General features: G+C 40.9%; 1 protein-coding gene across 1 annotated transcript in view; it reads left to right on the top strand.

Annotated features, from left to right (window-relative positions):
- Positions 1-1884: 1884 nt before the first annotated feature.
- elfn1a (extracellular leucine-rich repeat and fibronectin type III domain containing 1a) overlaps positions 1885-21463 on the top strand; it is a 103895-nt gene continuing 84316 nt past the window's right edge. Inside the window, exon 1 of the mRNA XM_033645820.2 lies at positions 1885-2484. The gene's annotated coding sequence lies outside the window, so the exon portion shown is untranslated. The remainder of the gene's footprint in view (positions 2485-21463) is intronic.

Raw genomic sequence — 21463 nt, 5'->3', positions numbered from 1 at the left:
ATATATACTTATCCTTCACTATACACTATAAATCATGGGTACATTATGAACAGAGACAGTCCTATCCAATGGGAAGCAAGGCTCGTACCTGAATGACGCTAAAACAGTCGTGCCCTCAAGGTAAATTCAGCTGGGAAGGTTCATTATGAAAGCCCATCAAGCCCACCCCAACTGCTGCTCTCTGAAAGGTGCCGAGTCCTCATGCTGTATCTGAATAAAAAATAAACAAAGAGGCAATAAAAAACAGATTTCAGAAGCTTGTACTCATGAACCCTCTCTGATATATCCCTAAGAAATATGTTTTGAATTGAAGCAGAAACATTGGCATTTGTAGGAATTCATGTAGCTTTGCCTGCTCGAAAGAAGAGTGAGACCTTTGGCTGTGACCTGTTCTTGCTATTTCTGCCAGCTGTGGGTCCTGGTATCTTTAAACCTTTATCTTTTTTCCATTCAGGGTGCTGTGCAGTGGCAACACCAGGCTCAAAGGCTACAGTGTCTGTGTGGGGTCATGTATCAGGCTTGCCCTGGGGTCGAGAGGACATTAAGGAGCATGATACAGCGTGTCTGTCATTCTCAGCGCTGCAGCTGCACCGCTGTGTGACTTCCTGGGCCAGGCTGTCCACATCCACATTTCACAGCTCCAACGTGACTGCTGCAATGAGACAAGACATTGCAGCGTCTGTGCCAAGTCCTCGCACAGCCACTTGCTCCCTCTCAGAGAAGAGCATCTGTAGCCTGGCTGCCACTTCCCCGACTTGCTCGGGTCATCCCCCAGACTACGTCATTACAGAGGACATCAGGCTGCACTCTCCATAAATTAAATCTGGGACTGCATTTACACAGGGACAGACAATGTGGGTTTAACCCTTGAGGCATGGATCAGATTCTTGTCACAACCATAACACAAGACAAATGTCATCTTTTCTTCTGTTTTACACATTTTTCAGCTCCTTTTGCACCGACCCTGGTTGAGTAACTTCCATGGCAGCTTTGACCATGTCGTGATCACATCTGTGTATTGCCCCTTACATGATCTGGATTGTGTTTATGAACTCAAAGGGAGAGTCAAGAAAATATATCTGCACTTAAGCATGTCAATCTCACCTTTTCATTTCTCTTAAGTGCCAACCTGTATCACAATGCCCAGGCTCAGGTCCATAAGGGTGGGAATTTGTATTCCTGGGGTTTTTTGTATTTAATAATTTATCACTGATATATATTGATTTACTATCACAGAGACCAAGGCTTGACCTCTTCAGTGAAGTATGGGCTACTTCAATAGCTGCCCCGGCCCCTCCCTTTCACTAACCCCCTCCATTTAATCCTGAAATTTACAGACCACTGCCATCACAGTGTGGCAGTTTTTACTTGTCTAAGGGGACTAGTTAATGGTTTCCATTTACATTAGTGTGCCTGCACTGTCATGACACAAACAGCATGCAATCCTATTCAATTTGGAAGGATGTGCATGTGAATATTACAAAAATGTCCACGTGATGCTACAGGAAATAGAAAGACACAGTCTCATTACATGTTTTAGGAATCTCAGTCAACAAACAGTAATAAATGGACATATAAAGCACTTCTTTTGGTTATTAAGAGGCCCCCTGCTGGTAGGACCAATGGACATGTGTGTGTGGGGGAAAATTATCTTCTTTCATGCAATACCAAATTAAACATGCCCCCAACCAGACTGTGAAATTGAGCAATTCAAAACCATTTCCAGCGCGGTGGTGCAGCCCAGTACTCAGAGGGAGGAAAAAAAACAGAAAGGAGCAAAAGTTTGCTCATAGATTGGCTGTTGAAGCCCTCGAGCTCGTGTGACGTAGCTGATACTTTTCACTCCAACTGTCTTCATTAACTTGAAACCTGTTCAGTGTTTATAATACACCGGGCTATCATGCGATTTTCACTTCAACCGGAGGAGTTGCCATAACCCTCCCGGCATTCGTGATGAACCCGCCACCATTTATAGCCTCGCGGTGACAAACAATCTTATTATGAGATTTAAACTTTGCCTCGGCTAGACTGGAGGATCAACATGCGCTCCTCTCGCACTCGTTCCCCGCAGTTCCCCCAACTGATACAGTAATACCTTCCTGACTATACCCGCCTCCTCTGATTGTGGTTAAACGCCGGTGTCAGCTCTCGGTGTAATAGAAAAAGCCAAGCAGGGCTCCGGGTCTGTTCAGCATACATAAAGGCGAGCGGTGAGAGGAGCTCAGCCCTGAATTAAATCACTCACCGCTAAATGGATCTTTGAGACTCTCCCTTGACGCAGTCAGTCGCTGCTTTGTGCGTCTGCAAACCGAAAACAGAAAAACTGGGATTCTTTTTTTGTTTGTTTTTTACTCATTTTTTTTTTAAATATTATCCAACAGAAACATCTCCAGTGTCTTTGAACATGTCTCGTGTTCGTGGTGACATACAGTAAGCTGCCAGCTTTGTATGAGAAGAGGCTCTTGCTGCGCGATCGTCAAGCAGGTAAGCTGTTACAGTGTTGGTGGATGTTTTTAATATCGCAGACTTTACAGACAGAACACTGGACTTTATGTGTGTTGCATTCACGCAGGGGGAGCGGTGGATCTTTAAAATGCAATGCTTTAAAGAATATTTGTTCGGCTTTTGTGTGCAGGGATAAAGAAACACTTCTTTTATTAAGTGCAGACACAGCTTACGAAATGCACGGCTGAACTTGTGCACCATCACGCCGAGGTCGGTGGATTTTGCGAGCGTTGCAAGCTGACATGCACTATGGACGGGACATGAGGGCACTTTTACGCTTCCACTGCGATTCATATGCTGCAAATATTCTATTCAATTTTTTTTTTTTTTTAGTTATATGTTTCTGAATATTCATTTACTTGAATGCTGGTGCGTTTTCTGGCACAACAGATTAGCCTTCACCTGATACAGCTCCAGGGAAAGTAGTACTTTGCAACTGTAAACCTCCACTAATACCGCCCGCTTGAGATGTGGCTTCAGCACCAAGGACAGCTCCCTGGCTGCTTTACTCAACCTGCACGAGCTGAACTTTATTTCAGATCCACACAAAGACACCGATCCACATCTGAGTGAACATTATCTTGTACTTTGTCTGATTATTAGTCAAAATAAATAAATAAATAAACAGCTTCCCTGCCTCAGCATTAGGCCTACTCAGCCTACACCACAAGTGAGAGCCAGTTTAATGAATCTGGTATATGTCATCTAAATCTGTGTGCTCCAAACAGTTTAAAACACCAATAATAAATGATCAGGGTGTTGCATGGCCTTAACCTATTATGCTGTCATTACCCAGTCTTGTACTTACAGTCCTGTGCTGTCTCACTCAGATTAGCTGAGGATTTTGCTGCGTCTGTGCCATCTGTCTGGGAAATGCATACTATGAACTGCATGTTAGGCATATTAATTTATTTGTATTGCTCAAAGCTTTATATGTATTGATTTCTTTTTTTAGGGTCAGTATAGGCCTTATTTCCAAAGATGTTTAGCCAGCTCTGAGTGAAGACTCTCTGTCAGAGGAGGAGGTGGTGTTGCTGGTGTTGGAAGGGATCTGGAGTCCAAAGCATAGAGGGGTTTTAAAAAAAATGCTGAAACAATGCCAGGTTTAATATAACCTGCACTTGCGGTCACACGACAGCCAAAGAAATGACAAGCCCATAGGAAGAATTCTTTGGCTTTCCACTCAGCTGCACTATAGACGTAGGTGTAGGAGTGCTGTATCATCTCTGTTCCGGTTAAATAATGTTTCTGTCTTAGTGACATTTAAAGCCAGGAGCGCATTTAAAGCCCAAACAATCTGTTTCATACCACTGAACTGCAGGCATTGTATTAATTGTCAGCGGCTGCCTTCGTTCCAGTCATTTCATACAGAAGATCAGCCCCAGCTTAGCCCTCTTTACCAACAGTGTGAATCACCATCTTACTTCTTCCCAACTTTTAATGTCTCGAGTTATGACTGCTCCAAAACATCTTAGTTTTGCTGCTGTTGCTAAAGCTGTCTCTCGCATTAGCCTCCGCATCTCCCTTTTCCTGTCCCCGTCTCCCTTATCTTGATTATGCAGCTGGATGATTGAGTCAGCTATTTTGTATGCAAGTTGCCTTAGCTTGGTTCTTTGTGGAGGAGAGAGAGAGAGAATGAGAGAAAGAGAGAAAGAGAGGGAGAGATCGTGCTGAGGATACTGAGAGAGAATTACAGCTTCTCATGACGGTGAGGAGTGGAAAAGACGAGGCTGCCCTATTCGATAAATTGCTGTTTGAGAGAGACAGATATCCTAGGGGGACAGCGGTTTTGGAAATGAGACCAACCTTTCTAAATGGAAATGGCAGCACACATTACAGTTTTCCACAGCTCTATACTGTGGACGACTTGAATTGAAGCATCCAAAACTCTTTGTTAGCGAGTTAGTGTGATATAAACCCATTCCTCTAAATTGAGAAAGATTTTAGAGGCAAGTCATTCTGTGCTGTGAGTGTACACAGATAGTTGTGGAGAGCTTGGGAGAATTAAAACCTAAAATCTAAACACATCTTGCATGTAACTGTGGCACCCCCAGTTTGGGACCAGATGTCATTATCCTTTGTATCTCCCCATGTTTCCATAAGCCATATAATCATCTTCTTATCTACCATGTACTGCTGCTCCTTAGTCAGTATATAGCAGTGATGATGTGGGTGTTTTTGCGTGTGTGTGCTGAGGTTCAGTGGTGCCTCCCATTGTGAGTGTAAAGTCGCTGTGTGCTGGACACGTCGATAGAAAAAGAGAAAAGCCTCTTCAGTTTTGTTTGTGCTAATATGTTTACATTGCCACACTGATGCCACTTTGCAGAAAAGTTACCGAAGCTTGGCCAACCACATGTTTGCAATGCTCTGGTTATATGGCTAACAATGTGCAAAGTGTAATCAAAGGGACCAGTCAGGGTTTGCAGACAGAGTTGTGGAACATATGGCAGAACAGCATGTCATATTTCAGTTGGAGCTCCACAGCTCTCCACAACCGTAAAGATTCAAACAGCAACTTCCTGTGCTGTGAGTGTGTGTGTGTGTGTGTGTGTGTGTGCTATTTTACAAGAGCTGTTGCACCACCTCAGTCTCAAGAGTCCCATGTGACACTCAGCTGTTTTATAAAAGAAGGACTGAGCTCTTTTTTTCCCTCAGTAGTGAAGAATGGTAAGGTGTGGAAATTAGACACAGAGGGGAAACAAAAGAAAGGAAGGCAAAAATGTAACTCAGTAAGTGCTAAATGTGTGGGTTGGATGCAGCAGATATATAGTTATGTCTGAACAGGGAAAAGCCCACATACAGTAATTTAGTTATAGTCACATTGAACCAAACAGGACATTGCACGTTACGGTTATAATCCTGGAAATTTTTATGAAATCAAACCACGTTTTGTATCATTATTTATGGCCTGCATCTTGTCAGCGATTGTCATTCAGTGTGTATACATCCTGCCTTCACACGCACAAGGGATTTACAGGAAATGATGCATGCGTGTAATCCAGAGTTGCTGTTTTCAATGTTATCCCATCAACATCAGCCTCAGTGTTTACTGTTCACTCTCCTAACGCTGTATCAAGGTTAAGTAAAGTTACTGTTGCTTCTTCACATTAAAAGCATTCAACTCTAGAACACAAGGTGGCTTTTATTGTGAAGTACTCACAAATGCAAGGCTTAAATTATTAAGATGTTTGTTTGGCTGGGATGTAAACAGATACATACATGGTTCTTTTGTTTTCTTTATTTTTTGAGAGTTTTTTTGTCTTTCATTAGCTCATTTGGCCTGGGCAATATATTGATATATCGACATCATGATATGAGACTCATTTTAGATTATGGATATCGTTACATTGTAAGTGTTGTCTTTTCCTGGTTTTAAAGGCTGCAACCAGTGAAGTTATTTTACCAACTTACCAGACTATTTTAGCTGTTCTATTATTTGGCTTTACCCACTCACCTTTATACAGCCTTGTGCCTTAGAAATGATATCTGTCTGTTACCAAACTGCTGTATTAATTATGTTGTTGCTGTACGAAGTGCAGGACCTTGACACAAGAACCCCAGGTTTGTGTCCATTTTGCTTACACATTCAGTATCATTTTTGCAAGTTGTCAAGAACGTTAATTAGCATCATCTCAAATTACAACTTCTAGGAGACGGGGCTGAATTATATCCACATCACTGATGATTATTTACCAAAAATCCCACTGTGAAAATTTGAAATATCGATATTGAGGTATTTGGTAAAAGAAAATATTGTGATATTTGATTCTCACATGAAAGAGGGTGAGCGGGGGCGACATGCAACAAAAGGCCCCAGATCAGAACAGAACCCAGGTCGCTGCTTAGGCTTTGCCTTTAGTAAATGGGGTGTACGCTCTACCAGGTGATCTAGGGGTGTCCCCTTTTTGTCATATTTCTAAAGGCAAAAGAGCAATAGTATTGAACTGCACTTACAGCCATGACTAGTAAACATAAATGTCACCAAACCAACCAGGACTGAAACCTTAAGGACTAAAGCTTTTAAAAAAAAGTGGCGTTATGTAACGTTTTACAGTACTGCTGCTGTCCATCGTTGAATTTTGATAACCTTCATTGGTTTTGTCTGATGGTGTAGTGGCTAACCGGAGCTGTCAGCCACTTATTATCTTAGTTTTGAAAACATATGGCCATGAATGCTTTAGAACTGCAGAAATGTACTTTGAATCTTCATTTCCTGGTGATTCAAATTCAGTTTCTGCAGTGGCCAGACTTGTGAAGGGTTCTTTATGGCGAAGGACAGCATCATCAATGACACTGTCTGACTTGTGCCTCAGGACAACAGACATGAAAAGGAAATGCTATTGACAGTAACTTAACATTCAGGAAAGGAGGCAATTGGTTGAGGATTTCCAATATCTAATAAAGGCTGTAGCTAGCAGATAAGGCTGAAAACCCAGTGGCTCTTAAATACAGCTGTCCTGTACATTTTATTCAGCCAGTGCAAAACAAAGATGCACCTTTGCTGAGATGAGAGAAAAAAAAAAAAGAAACATTAGCAAACTGCACCTTGATTCAGCAGCTCATGAGTCATTAACTGCTCATTGTGTTCACAGAGCTGTGGCCTGGACTCATCTCAGGGAAGAATGTATTTGAGTTTACTTAGGAGAGTTTATTGGAAGTGGCAGCGATGGCTCTTCGCATTCCAGGTGCATTTTAGAATTAAAAAACATGGCAGGTGTAACATTATGGCTTAGTGCTTACATTTCTGCTACTTATTGCATCTTATGTGCTGATTACAGTTCAGGAGAAAATGAAATAACTGCCATATATGGTGATTTTTACATATTCCTCAACACCCAATCAACCCACATGAGCTTAAGAGAATATATGTACATGAGAAGCAGGCGGGAGACAGTGAAGTTGGAATGTGCTGCTATGCCATTGACAGATTGTGGGCATCAACCCCGAGATGTAGGGATTCACTCGAGGGTGTGAATCAGTCATAATTAATTTAGGAGTGCACAAAAATGAATCCACCCAAGAGTGCCAGAAACGTTTCTGTGTAGTTTCCCCAGCCACCTGCTGGCTGCCTTATGATAGATGAAACCCTTTAGTAAACAAGCATCACGAAATGGCAGAGTGAGGCGTATTGAACATTGCTCTGTTTCTTCTTTGCCATCTTCTCGGCAAAGTAATTAGATGCTGGGATGCAAAACACCATGGCAGTGTATCTGCAGGCACCTGCTCTGCTTGATGAATACCCTGTACATGAGAGCCCATTAAAGCTGGCGATACATAACAGCTCTGTCAAAGCTCACTTCAGAAGCAGGATTTTTAGTGTGTCAGGGGACGTCCCTGAACGCCTCTGCTAAACTCCTGCTTTTTGTAACATCAGATTATGCATATGTTGATGAGCGTAGCAGAATGCGCTGCGCCTTATGGTGTGTGGGTCACCTTTTAGAGGGACTTTTAACATTAAACCTTACACATAAAGTAAAGTTTGTAGATATACTCTGCACACAAACATAGAGCTGGTTCACAATATGCAGGGCTGCTGGAGCTCTGTGAGGCCAGTATGCAACATATTTCCTCTGTGAACTGAACACAGCACACACCAATACATTGTACATAAACACACACATATACACAAAGTAGTGGCACAAAAAAAGCTCTTATCCTATCTATTTCTTTTTATGAAACTGAACTCTTTTTATTCATCACATTAGTTTCAATAGTTTTAATAATTAATTGCTGTGGCTAGTTTCTTTAAAATGCAAAAGCTTTGTTGTTTTGCTTTTTCTCCTTGCCCCGCAACACAATAGATCAAAACGAGGGTGAATATGTACAACTGATCAAATACATCTCCAATTTATGACACCTTAAAGCCCAAATACAGTGAAATTGCAAAATTAATGGTATAACACAAGAATACAATCTGTCTGTATTGATTTATAGACTTTAAAAATACAAAACAAATAATCAGAGGAGACCCATATGAATGGATTCTATTCAGAGTCACATATAAGGTGTCAATCATGAGGTAACAGCAATTATGAAGGCCATATTTACCTATCATTACAGTACTTACGTGGGTTGCAGATACAGGTGTGATTATGTCTATAATTAATTTCCTTTGGTTCACGTCATGCCAGGAAAGGATCAAAACAAAGTGTGATCTGGTGACTGTTCAAAGGCTTTACCTTCTGTGGCAGTCAAGACAAACAAAGAGATGATGAATGAATAACTGGATATGAGAATTAGTCTCATACGCCATGTAGTCCAGACTGCAACCATGCTTCATCAATCATGGGACGGATGCTATAAAAATAAAGGGCCAACTTGTATTATACTGCAGCTTGATGAGGGAAATTATGTATCATAACACAGCGTCCTGAGTTCTCAATGCAAAGTAGCTTCACCTGACAGGTTTGAGGCCTGCATTGTTTTACTTTTTTAGGGATGCACCAGTACTGTTACTGATATGGGGTATCAGGACAATACTGTTCAATGTTTACAGTTTTCACTGCTGCATGCACTAAAGATTTTATAAAGTTTTTTTTGCAGAAGTTTAGGACTTGTTATTATGAGCTGGGATTGGCAGAAATCTGGAAAAGGCAAGAAAAAAAGACAAAATTTGAAAAATACACCCTCTTCCTGCAGCTCCTGCATCTCTGTCTTAAGCCCCTCCCACCAGACGACCATAAAGTAACTCAGTGTTTCATATTCTTTAAATTTATGTTATCTTATGTTATTATACAGTTGAACGCAGCTTATTCGCTCAGCACTTCTTGCCCTTTTTCTTTCTGTCTCTGTTTATCAATGAGACAAGAATTAACTAGCAAGCCACCTCATGGCCCGACTGCCCCCTCACCACTTGGGCTAGTGGCCAGCAGCAGCACAGGGTCTAACCTGTGTAACAGCAGCAACAGAAAGTTTGCTGATCTGGCAGGGGGTCAGAAATGTCGGTTGCCCAACTGGGGTCTGTCTCTGGAGCTGCTGCCCACTCTGCACCCAGTGAGGTGGTCCATAGCAGCAGGGCAGTGAGGCGGAGGACACATTGTGATTTGAGCCTCTAGCGAACATTAGCTACATAAATATAATTGTGAAGCCACAGTCATGAGCCTTTAGCTCCAGTTAGCAAAAGGCTAAACTATTAGGCGATAACAATTTTCTGACGCACATGCTCTGTTTCATTTATTCTCAGACTCTCTTTTAGACTCTTTCATCTTGTCTTTTTTGGGTTGCTTTGCAATTGAGGCAGCTGTTGCCAGTGCTAGGAAAGCAACTTTGTCTGCAGTATTATCTGCAACTGAATCTGGCTTTCACCAAAGGGACAGATTACTATGTGCTTAAAATTTTGTACAGGGTTCCTACACATTTTTATGGATACATTTTCCAAACTTTACCATATTTTTTAAAATATTTTACACTATTTCCATGACTTTATAATATAGTAGTTTAACATGGGCAGGTCTGTATAGCGATACATCCACACAGTATTAAACACACACTTCCCAGGTGTTTGTGGATAAGCAGACTGCGAGCAATTGCTAACTACTGTAAAATCACTCAGACATTCCCACCACCAACTAGCTGCATATGCCAATAGACAAAAAAGACACACACGGGTACTGCGCAAAACGTCAAGGCCACACCCCTTTATGGGGGATAGACAACTGAAGATGCTTTAGATGTCAATGCAATTTGGCGTTGGAGACAGCAGTCATGTACTATAGGACTGTAACTGTACTGCAGCAGCATATTAGCAATCCATCAGTAGTAATTGTCCTCTATTAACAACAGCCAAAAGAATGTAGATATACACTTTTCCAAAAGATTCTGTTAATTCTAAACCATTTACAGACCTGGAGGGCATTTTATTGTTATTTTTCATTCATTTCTTCTAATTCATGATCTTGGGAATCCTGTTTTTATGAGATTTTTTCCCAATGACACCAAAATGAAACTGTGTACCCCAGCTTTAATGTTTGCATTTTGTTATAATTTTATGCAGCTGTTTTGTTTTTACTGGAAATGTAATTCCTGTTTAAGTCACTTCCACACAGTGACTTATTAATTAAACACAGGTATCTGTATTGGGACTGAAAAAGTCAGATCGGTGCATCCCTAATTTCTTTTAACAGCTTTTGGTGCAGACTTGAGCTTGAATAGTGCTGATCTCACCTGCTTAATATGCAGAAAGGTTTTCACGAATTACATCTAACATGCTCAGTGTGAGGGTGTTGTCAGGTGTGAATGAACAAAGGTGCCAATGTGCCATTATGACGTATATTTTATTATTGGATGTAGCTGATCATCTTGAGTGGAAACGCTGTTTTATAGCATAGATTAAAGTTTAACATCTTTATGATCATAAAAATGATCAAACTACATTCACTATCCATCATTTTAATGGCTGACAAGTTCTTTAAGGAAGTCCTGGTACTCTATCTCCGAGAGGACACCGAAATGGGCACACATGTGCAAAACGCACACAAACATACTCTCTCTCTATCTAATACACACACTCTTCCTCTCTCTCACTGAAAAGACAGGACACCGATCACATTAATTGGTTCCTTGGGGAAATATAAAACCCAAGGAGTAGGTCTGCAAAGTCCAAGGCACTCAAAGTCCACCAAATAAGAAAATATATTTAAGCTGTCAGTCTATCAAATTAAAGTCATTTTATATGGCAGACTTTGGATCTTTTGTTTCGCTGCGAACTGCACATCTTTTGTTTAGATAATTATATTAGATTTCAGCGCAGTTACAAACAGTGTTAGAAAATGTAGCTGATTAGATCCCTGATTGGTAATGCAGCATGATTAGGCAGTTTGCAGTTTCCTACCAATTATGAAATTTAAACCAACAGCCTTTATAGATGACAGATGCTCCGTGAATAAAGTCGCTCCCACATGCCACACTGAAGGCAAAATGCTTTTCATCAAACGGTGAGAAAAATTCTTTGAGGTCAATAAGTGCCAAAAGTCGCATCATGGTAATCAAAACACGGCCCTCCTCCCCATAAGTGTTAAGTAACCCCAGTCAGCCCTTGTAAACACATGACACACTAATGATGCACTGAGGAAATTAACCTGTTCAATGACTTTTGCAAACATCTCCTGCAAATACGAAGCACTAAATGTGTTCTTTGTCTTCAATATTGCCAGCATGCAACACTTAAATACTTTGACCCTCAGTGTTTCTTTTCCCCACTCGCAGCTTCTCCTCTGTCTCTGCATAGCAAAAGTGTTCAATATCTCCAAATACTGTTAAATGATCATCTTTTTCTGTAACAGCTTTTCATCCTTTTAATGTTAATTCATAGTTTATCCTTACATGCACCACAGCGAGACATATTTTTTTTCTGATCGATTTTGCCCACCCTCTCAGAGTCATTCAGTCAAACTCCTAATGAAAATAAAACAACTCTGAAGACCTCTAATCCAGTTAGCAAAGGTAACTCATCTCTATAAGTAAGAAGCTCACACTGTTTACCATTTCAAATTTAATTCACACACAGCATGAGAGCGAAGACGAGACAGGAGGGGGCGTTTTACTTCTGTTTTCTGCTTGTAAACAGTCACACTGCTTCCAGGTATGTGTCCCATTTCTGTGTCTTTGTCTCCAAAATAAATCATTCAACCAACAGCTACAGTTTTTTTTGTGATTATGTTAGAAAGTCTGCCTGTCAATCACAATCCATTCAAGTCAAAAACAATGCACTAACTTTTGAGTTTGTTAGACTATTCTGCCTGCTACAGGCTGTACAATTGAGCAGTGAATATGGCTTGGTGCGTACAATCACAGCACATAATTGCTGCACATGTCTTAAGTAGTAGTCACTCATAACATCTGGAGCGGGGGCGGGTTTAAAACTTTTGAATTGGGGGTAGGACAGATTCAATGAAGGGGACACATTTGGGAAATTGGTAAAAATGTGACACCCTGCTTCTTGGCAATAATAAACTGTACATTTAGGGCTGGGTGATATGGAGAAAATCAAAGATCATGATATCTCCAACAGAGTACCTCAATATCAATACTGTAATGATATTTTAAGGTTGATTATTAACACAAAAATATTTACACAATGGGATTTTTGATAAATAATCATCTGTAATGAGGATAAAGCGGGCAAAGACAAATAATAGAACAGCTAGAACCAACTAGTAAGTTCAGAAAATTACATCACTGTACTAAAAGGCCTTTAAAAGCAGGAAAAGACAACACTTTCAATAATAAGATAACCAAAATCTAACACAATGTTTTGTCTCATATCATCATATCATAATAATATCAATACATTGCCTAGATCTAGTCCTTATGTTTATAAAGCATAATAAGCGGGTTCCCTGCAGATCCTTTAAAAGTCTTAAGAGGCACTGAATCTAATCATCTAAAACTAAGGTATTAATTTGCATTAAAATGTGTTAAATCAATCTCTCAGAAGTCTTTAAAATATCAAGAGATGGTAAGACAGATTTCCTGAACTTTTTTTTTTTTTTGACGCTGCATTGTAAAAGTTTTTTTATACTTCTGCGTATACTCGACGCAAAGTGCACGCAGTTGCTCCGCAGTTGCTGTGTGCCATGTGTCATAGTTCTGCATCCTGTTGGTCTATGTCGCTATGCAATTCCCCGCCAGAGCGCTTGGGGCGTGGTGTTCTCTTATATACCTACCTAGACTCTGTGACGTCTATGGTCCTTGCTCGTTCATTGTTTGTTTATCTTCCTGCTTTGCTCTAGTCATAGTGAAGATGGCAACTGAGAGAGAAGGACTGTTGCTGGAGCTCGAAATGATCGACATTGAACAACAAATGCTCTTATTTACAAATGTTACAATGACGACGAAGAGAGAGGCGACTGCTCTAATCGTCTGTAAAGGCGGGGTTGTGGTACTGCAGCAGGAAGTGAAACCAATCATAGCTCTTGTGGTCTGCGTTGGGTCTGCATTGCCTCGACACGTGGTTACAATTTTTTGGAGGTGCACGTCACGTCTCTGCATCGGTCACAGAGGGACACAAAGCTTCCACAAAGCCCTCTGCGTTGCAGGTATGCAGAAGCATAAACCTGCTTAACAGTCATTGGTAAATTCTTCCAAATGCCTCTCACATTAACTTCACCATATTAGGACAGCAGAACCAGCAACACTCATGTTTTGTTTCCAGCCAGGATGCTCAGAGCAGAGGATCCACTGTCTGCTAACTAGCTGTCAATGTACTCTAGACGACATGGTGAAATGCAAATTCGGTGAAAATTGGCTATTTAACTAAAATTCCAAAAGGCATGGCGGAAACCAGAACAAGGCATACCAGGCTACAGTGTTTTATGCAAACAGTTTTTCACACTCAGCATGATGGGGATCAAGGCAGGGGAATCCTGCATGTCAAGAAAACTCGCCAACAAATGTCAGGTATTTCCCAGTTCTGTTTTTCCCTTGTCTCTGCCACGACACAAAAAAGTGTCTTATTTTACAATAGCATTTAGGCAAAATTTTCCCTAACCATACACAGTTGCTTTTTATTATGGAATTGGTCTTTAATTTCATTCTGAGTGGCTTTAAAAAGTCTCAAAAATTCTTAAATCTAACTTGCCTTAAACTGTAGGATAAATATTGACAGATTATGAGACAATGAGTCCTTGCACACAAATGTAGAATCCTTCCATCTAATGCTGCAAAGAAGCAAGACTCCCAGACTGACACAAAACGTTTAGTGTCTCTTCGTGGTCTTTTTCATCTCTCTGTGGATGTTCTCCCAAAAATGTTAACAATCACGTCATATGGAGGTTGTGATACTAACAAGCCAACCCACAGTATGACCTTCTGACCCTGGTGGGGGGCGCACCAGTGGTTGGCCATCCCTCTGGCCTCGCCTCTGATCTGGAGACTGTTTCTAACTATATACTCTAAAAAAACAACACTAAAAAACAAAAGACTACAAGAAATGATAGAAAGCAAAATGATGTCAGCATTGTCCTGTCATGCTCATAAACAAACTCAAAGACCTCTCGCCCCTCAGAGTCAACTCACACTGTCACTGGTTAATGTCTCTACTAACTCTAGGGACTGATTGGGGAACTTTTTTTCTCTGCACCCTATTGCCCCTCAGCGACTGAACAAACATTTAAGTGTACAATCATCTGAAGTGAAAGCCAAGAAGACAAGGAGCAATCAGATGATCAGTCCAGGATGCATCTACACATTGATGTTGTGTGAAGGTCATCCCTTAATCTTCCTTCACACCACAGCCGACTGCATTGTCGTGGAAACGTCTGATGGATGATTTGAGCAAGCCTATTGCTTCCCGTTGAGCCAGCTCTATAGAAGCCATATAGGGGACAGGCTGCAATGCTCCTGAGTGCTTGATGGCTGATGGGCAACCCCCACAAACATCCAGCTGACCCAAATAACAAGGTTATCTTGGTCAGCATCAGACAGTGTTCCTCTAATCACAGGAATGCAGAGTCTTCTGTGACCAAATGTGTCACTTGCTAACATTATCAACTTAGATTGGATGGTTATTTTTGCCACTTTTCTTAGACAGCAACTTGAGAAACAGGCTTTCATGTTAATCTACAGATAGTCTAAGAAAAAAGAACCCCCCTTTTAAATAAATATCCTGTTCTTTTTGCTTAAGACATTTAGTTTTAGCTAGTCTGCTATGTGTAATAGAAAAGGCATGTTTCAATAGAGGATCATAAGTGCTATATCGTAGGCAACTGGACTTGCTTGAGTTTCTTGAAGATGTTTCACCTCTCATCCAAGAGGCTTCTTCAGTTCTAACAGACTGGTGGGAAGTCGCAGGTAGGTCGTTGACCCACCTGGCAATCATGTGTGTTGTTAGGGGCGTTAAGCTGTCTGAGGAGGGATCTCAAGACTGCATTGTAAGTTGGTGATAAGTGGTTGTCGTAAGCCATCTCCCCTGTTTAATGATGACTATTCCAGTTTGATGTAGATGGCTAGATGGCTGGACTTAACCACAAATCAGATATGTGGATGACACCTGGGTCATAATCAAAATGAAGAAAGTGGAAGCCTTCATAAAACACATCAGGACAATATCAGGACATTACAAAACAGCTAAAACATCAAATCATCCAGTATTTTAAAGTCAGTTTGACTCAAGCATTACACTTAAAATCGTATTTCACTGCTGGAAAGATGGTCTTCTCATAAAACTAGCCGATTATGCAGAAGAAAGACATACTTGAAACTGGTACTGTGACCAAAGGAAATGGAGAAAAAGGGCTGTAGAATTTGCCTTTGCTCAAGAGGTAGAAAACCTATTACTACCAGAATGCACTGCACCGAACCAATAAATGCTCCTCCTGGTGGGTGACACAATGCAAGCTTGTCCATTTTTTTTATTTACACAAGAAACAATATGGCAGCCAGCTGGTAACAAACAATATAGTATTACAGTGAAACTGTAAGCTAAAATACATTTCTGAAAACATTTTAGGTGAGAAACAGGCAACACAGAATCTTTGTTCATATTTGAACAAAGATTTATATCAACACTGCTTGAGTTTACCATTTGATCTCAGTATTTTCAGCCTCCATTTTCACAATACAGGAAACAATATGGCGCACACTTCCTGTTCACAGATTCTCATGTTACAACCCAGCAGGGCATTAAAATATTGTTCTGAAGACATTTTAGGGGAGGGGGCTCAATATCTCTCCTGATCTGCTTCTCTACTCTTTGTGTCCATGGTGATGGGCATAAAAAAACGCCAAAGTACAATCTGTAGTTTGAGTAACAGCCCAAGAGCCAGTGTCATCTAAAAAATGCGTCATCGAGCGGATTTGATCTGACAGATGAGCAAGGAGATCTGGCGCACCATTGTTCATTTACACAAACTACCCACATTGTTATGATGCAAAGCTGGTTCAAAATTGATAGTGTCCCTTCAAGTACAAATCTGAGTTATCTGTACTTTATATTTCTACTCCACTACATTTCATCCTTTTACATACTGCTATATTTTGGCATAAATACTTTTTTCCTTATTTAACTTTTGCTGATTGTATCAGAGATATGTTGTGGCGTGGATATTTAATTCTCATTTATAATGAAGAATAACGCTACACACGTGATTGTGAATGATCATTTCCATTTCCTGCAATAACAGCCTCTTGACTCAGCGTGCAGCTGTTGTGACAGAAGGCTTTTATCACACAACAATGCCGGTATCTGCTTTATTATTGAAGTTCTGTGTCTTTGCTGCCTGAAAGACGGCAGCAAAGCAGAACTCAAACTCCCCACTTTTTTATTTTTGAGACTTTTAATTGTTCTGTTACTGTGCGACAATCACAACTGTAGTGAGCGAGGCATCAAGGCCTCAACTGAGCCTCTTACAGGGACCATAAGCTCACAATATCAGAGAGTGCGGATTCACAAAGTCAAACTTAATTCAATGAGAAGATAGATGCTTTAAAGAGCAGCTGAGAAGGGCAGGTTGTAAATAATAGGGAGACTGACTCATCAATAAATGCATCAGTCTTACAGTATGTCTAGCCTTTGCAACCCGAGGATGACCTTGGTTGTTTGTACTGCGGGGATCAAAGGTCAGTTTTGTGAGAAAATAATTAAGTGAAACGTCTTTTGATTGCTATTGACTTACAGTGTGGAAACTGCCAGAATGCCTCTAATGCATCTCCTCATACTTAAAAGCCTTTAAGCACCTCTGTCAAGATGCTGAATAGCTTTTAAGTGTTGGCAAGAGAACAACTTTGCTTACCTAAGCACATGTGTCTTGTCATGATTAAAGAGCGCAGCATGTTCCAGAGTGTCGATGCAATGGCTGTTCACAGGCTTGAATAGAGTTACTTCATTTCTAATCAGTGAATCAGTTGACTAAATCTACAGATTGTCAGTGAGAAAGTGAAGATAGGACAGTGTTACCATAGAAACTGCTTCCAAACTTGGAGCAAACATACTAGCATCCACTTATAAAAAATGTGCCAGCATTCACACCATTAGCAGGCCACAGTGTACCATAACACTCATATTGGAGAGCGTCGCTGCATACTTGACATAGTGTTCATTGACACTATCCGAGCCTTTAATATGATGCAAATTATTCAAAGAGCCTGATTTCCACCCAGTCATTTAAATGCAGTCTTGAAAAGGCCTTGGTGTAAGTGCTTTACACAATGACTTGCAAAAGGGACCCTGAAACAACTAACATGATAAATTAATTAAGACTCACAGTGTTTGTAAAGAATCCCACTGAGTCACTTGTGTTTCTAGCTTTGTGGCTGATTAAACAATGCAGTTGTTTGGAGAGAAAAAAAAGTGTCCTTTACAGAGAAGATTGATTGCAGAGCAACAAAGCGAGGCAGAACGCTGGACTTTCAAAGCAATAACTGAACTGAGCCACATCAACTGGAAAAAATCACTATATTTGGTGTGCCCAGAGCAATGAAGTCAGTGTTGCACTGTGCCAAGTTTTCAGAGTGCTGTTACCAAATACTACAGATCATGATTCAGATCGGATGCAGGACCTTTCTTGGCAGCTTGCTTGCTGCTTACAGCAGCGAATCAGAAACATATCAATATTTACCTGGATAAGTGCCATGCTGAGAGTTGATGTCTCTGAACAACAGCCAGATGAATATGAACATCTTGTGAATATAACTTATTTCTCCCAACAGCTCACGAGCAAATGTCCTGGTGGCATGAACACTTTTGCGAACATACTTTTTTAATGATTATTATCCAGGCTGACAGCTGGCGAGAAAAGTGGTCCATTCCCAGCTGCAGAGCATCAATCTGACGCCCCACCTGTTGTCTCTTCGCTCACGCCCTCCATTGCTCATTAAACAGCGTTGTCTTTCAGGCCGAATCAGCTCAGCCTGGTGATCACCCACTGTGAGACCAGAGCACAGAGAGAGAACGGATCTGGGGTGCCAGATTGTCAGGCCTGTGAGGTGTTATTCCTCAAATAAATATGGAGATTATGTGTAAAGCCTGTGTGCCAATTATGCCTTCCCACTTCTTTAGTGAGACCACTTGGAACCTGTGTGAAGCTATGCATGATGAATACAATATACAATCAGGGTCTCTTGCGATTTGATGAATACGTGCCATATAGAACGGATAGGAACTAAAGAAGAGCTTGAGGTTAGCTAACAGTGTAGGATGTTTTTACCACCCTCAGTGCATATCATCACTAAACCAAGGTCAGAACTTCAACCACTGAAAATCAGCAGAATTTAACATTACAACTAGTGATGTCAGTTTTGGTTAATTTTGCTTTTAAATAGCTTGACACCCATTAACTGCTAATCAACCAGTTCATTTTCAAGCAAAAAAAATTGTGAAATGATTTCGATTTCCATTGACTCAGTGAGATTCAGCGCTGCATCTCAAAGCGATACCCATTTAGAGAGGGGGACATTTTAATGTTTTGTGTTGTAAATGTCTTGCCTTTTTTGTTTTCTGTTGGTTTTGCTAACAGACGGGCGGCTAGCTGCATTAACACGTGGAAACATTGTGACCACTGCCCACCCTTAGGTCTTCCCAGGTAGCACTGGTGAAAAAACAGCTTCATTTTAAGGTGCAAAGCCACTTTAGCATCATCAAAAATAGTAGCACCGCTAGCCTTGCTGATGCTGCTAATGGTGCTAACAGAGCCAACGGCGATAACATGGGTAATGTTAAAGGGAGTTTAAGGGTCAAGATTGAGCTGTCACTCACTGGATTGAGCGGAGGGGAGACCTGAGTGTGGAAACCATGTTTCCACAGCAATGCTGTTGGGCTGGGTAACATTACTCGCAGTAATCACCAAATGAGCAGTGCTCCTAGCTAGATCCCACCAGACGCAGCTGGTGCACAATAAACTGAAAACTAGCAAAATTAACTCATAGCCCGACATGCGGATCTGGTCAAAAATATTATCAGTATCTCTAGTTGACATCCCTAATTAGAACTAGCCACAGTGTCCACTGGATTTAGATCTGTCAGTCCTGTCTTATTGTAAAGTCTCCCTACACAGAAACAAAACTCAGCTGCAGCCTGTCAAATTCAGTTAGATTGATCAAAAACTGAAGCTGGCACCATTGGAACCAAATTATTATCATCAGCCATCTTGTACTCAGTAATTTGCCGCAGCTAAATAATAATAGAGGTGCTCCCTACGTTAGCAATTTCAATAAATGGATTTCTGCCCTTCCCTAAGATGAGTTAAGTCTGCAATATGAAAACAAAACAAACAGAAAGTTCAGGTGTTCCAGCAGTGCAGCGGAGAAGAATGAAGAGAGCGCATTGCTTTAATATTGTTCTGTGCATAGAAATCTCAGTAAAACTCAGCCTCATTTAGGAGAATTTTACAAAGTAATGTTTAGAAAAAAGACAATTTGTAAGAAATAACAAGATTAAGGCATGCTTATTATTCAGTATATCCTGTACAATGTTCCTTTTTAGGGAGGAGTGGTATTGGATTTAGTCTGTTGTCGGCTTGGAAGCTTCCATTTAAAAAAAGAAAAATCAAAATTTGGGTGCTCTCCATAACCTGCCTGAATATAGAATCTCTCCTACCACTTTAGGCAAAATACAGGTGCCAAGGAGCTTCAGATTTACAACCTGCTGACAGAACCACCGGCAAATTCCACATACACCTGAAAGAAAAGAACGCAAAACACGTATGCATGTTTGCATATGTCATTATGTAGCAGAGAATCAAAATCATAAGGCTCAATAAAATTATCAAAATGATAAAAGAGAGCACAGAAACACCTTGACAGTGATGTATGGTGTACAGCACTTTCTGCTGCCTTTACTGAGGTGTGTGTGACTTCCCAGTTTCCTGTGCATGGTTTTGATCATGCAAGTTAAATAATATTATTGAAGTAAATTATAATTCACCCCTCCACACTATAGCCTATGTGCAGGCTAAATCCATATACTACATCACAGTGGGACAGAGGCAATCATTGCATGTCCTCACCTCCGTATTTTTTGCTTGTTGAGTGTTTGATTGGAACATTGCTGCTGAATCAAGAGGCTGGCTGATTATCACTATAAAGGTATGCATTCGGAAAAGCAATTTGCAGGCTACCATGCAAGTGAGCGACTAAACTGATTAGCTTGCAGTTACACGGGAAAATAAGGATCTGACTACTCAAACTTTAAATTTATGGGCTTTTTGAGTTTTATGATCTCCTTCTTAAGTAGTTCATTACAAGAGCCAGAACGAATGGAGAGAATCATGGCTCTCTTGTGGTCAAAGTGCTATTCAGAAAGCTGATGAATACCAAAGTCTCATGATGTCATGGCAGGAAATAACCTGCAAAGAAGGGTGGAGCAGAGTGCTCACCTCATGATATATTGTACCCAAATCTCTGCTCACTTGCACTTGCTGTGGATTTTCATCAGTGAAATACACCTGATGAAATACAGTGTCTTTGCACATTGATGTATGTAGCAGTGCACAAAACAATAGAGGAAGAGCATGCTGTTTTCTTTTTCTTTCCTTGGCTTGGAACCTCTTGTCACTGATTTGATACAGAAAGCGAAGGCACCTTATGACCTGGGAGTGATGAATACTGCCTCCCTCCAGAGGACACGTCACACTGGGAGTAGACAAGTACTGTAGATGCTTTCAGAGAGGGGAAAACTTTCTCAAAGCAGACATACCTTGCAGTACTAGATCACCTCCTGGGAAAATGAGAAGTGTTTAAGAGGAATATAAGTAAGAGCTGTCTGCGCTGTAGCCATCCGTTCTTCAGCTAATAGTTTTACCGTATCATCTTACAGTCTTAAAGTAAGGACTGCAAATATAACTCCCTGTCACATTTAAATAGAAGACCACCACTCAGGCCCTTCAATATCCTCTGTGGAGTGCAGGATGAACTGCGGGAAGAAGCCTGAGCAGTGAATATTACTACAGTGTATACTGTATGTTTTATTCGAGGACAGGGCCTCCCTCGAGGGCCAGAGTGCCTATTAGCCCTGCGGGTGTGCCTG

The sequence above is a fragment of the Epinephelus lanceolatus genome, chromosome 18 (genome assembly GCF_041903045.1).
Source record: "Epinephelus lanceolatus isolate andai-2023 chromosome 18, ASM4190304v1, whole genome shotgun sequence".
In the NCBI taxonomy this organism is placed as follows: domain Eukaryota; kingdom Metazoa; phylum Chordata; class Actinopteri; order Perciformes; family Serranidae; genus Epinephelus; species Epinephelus lanceolatus.
This window is presented reverse-complemented; position numbering and strand designations above follow the sequence as displayed.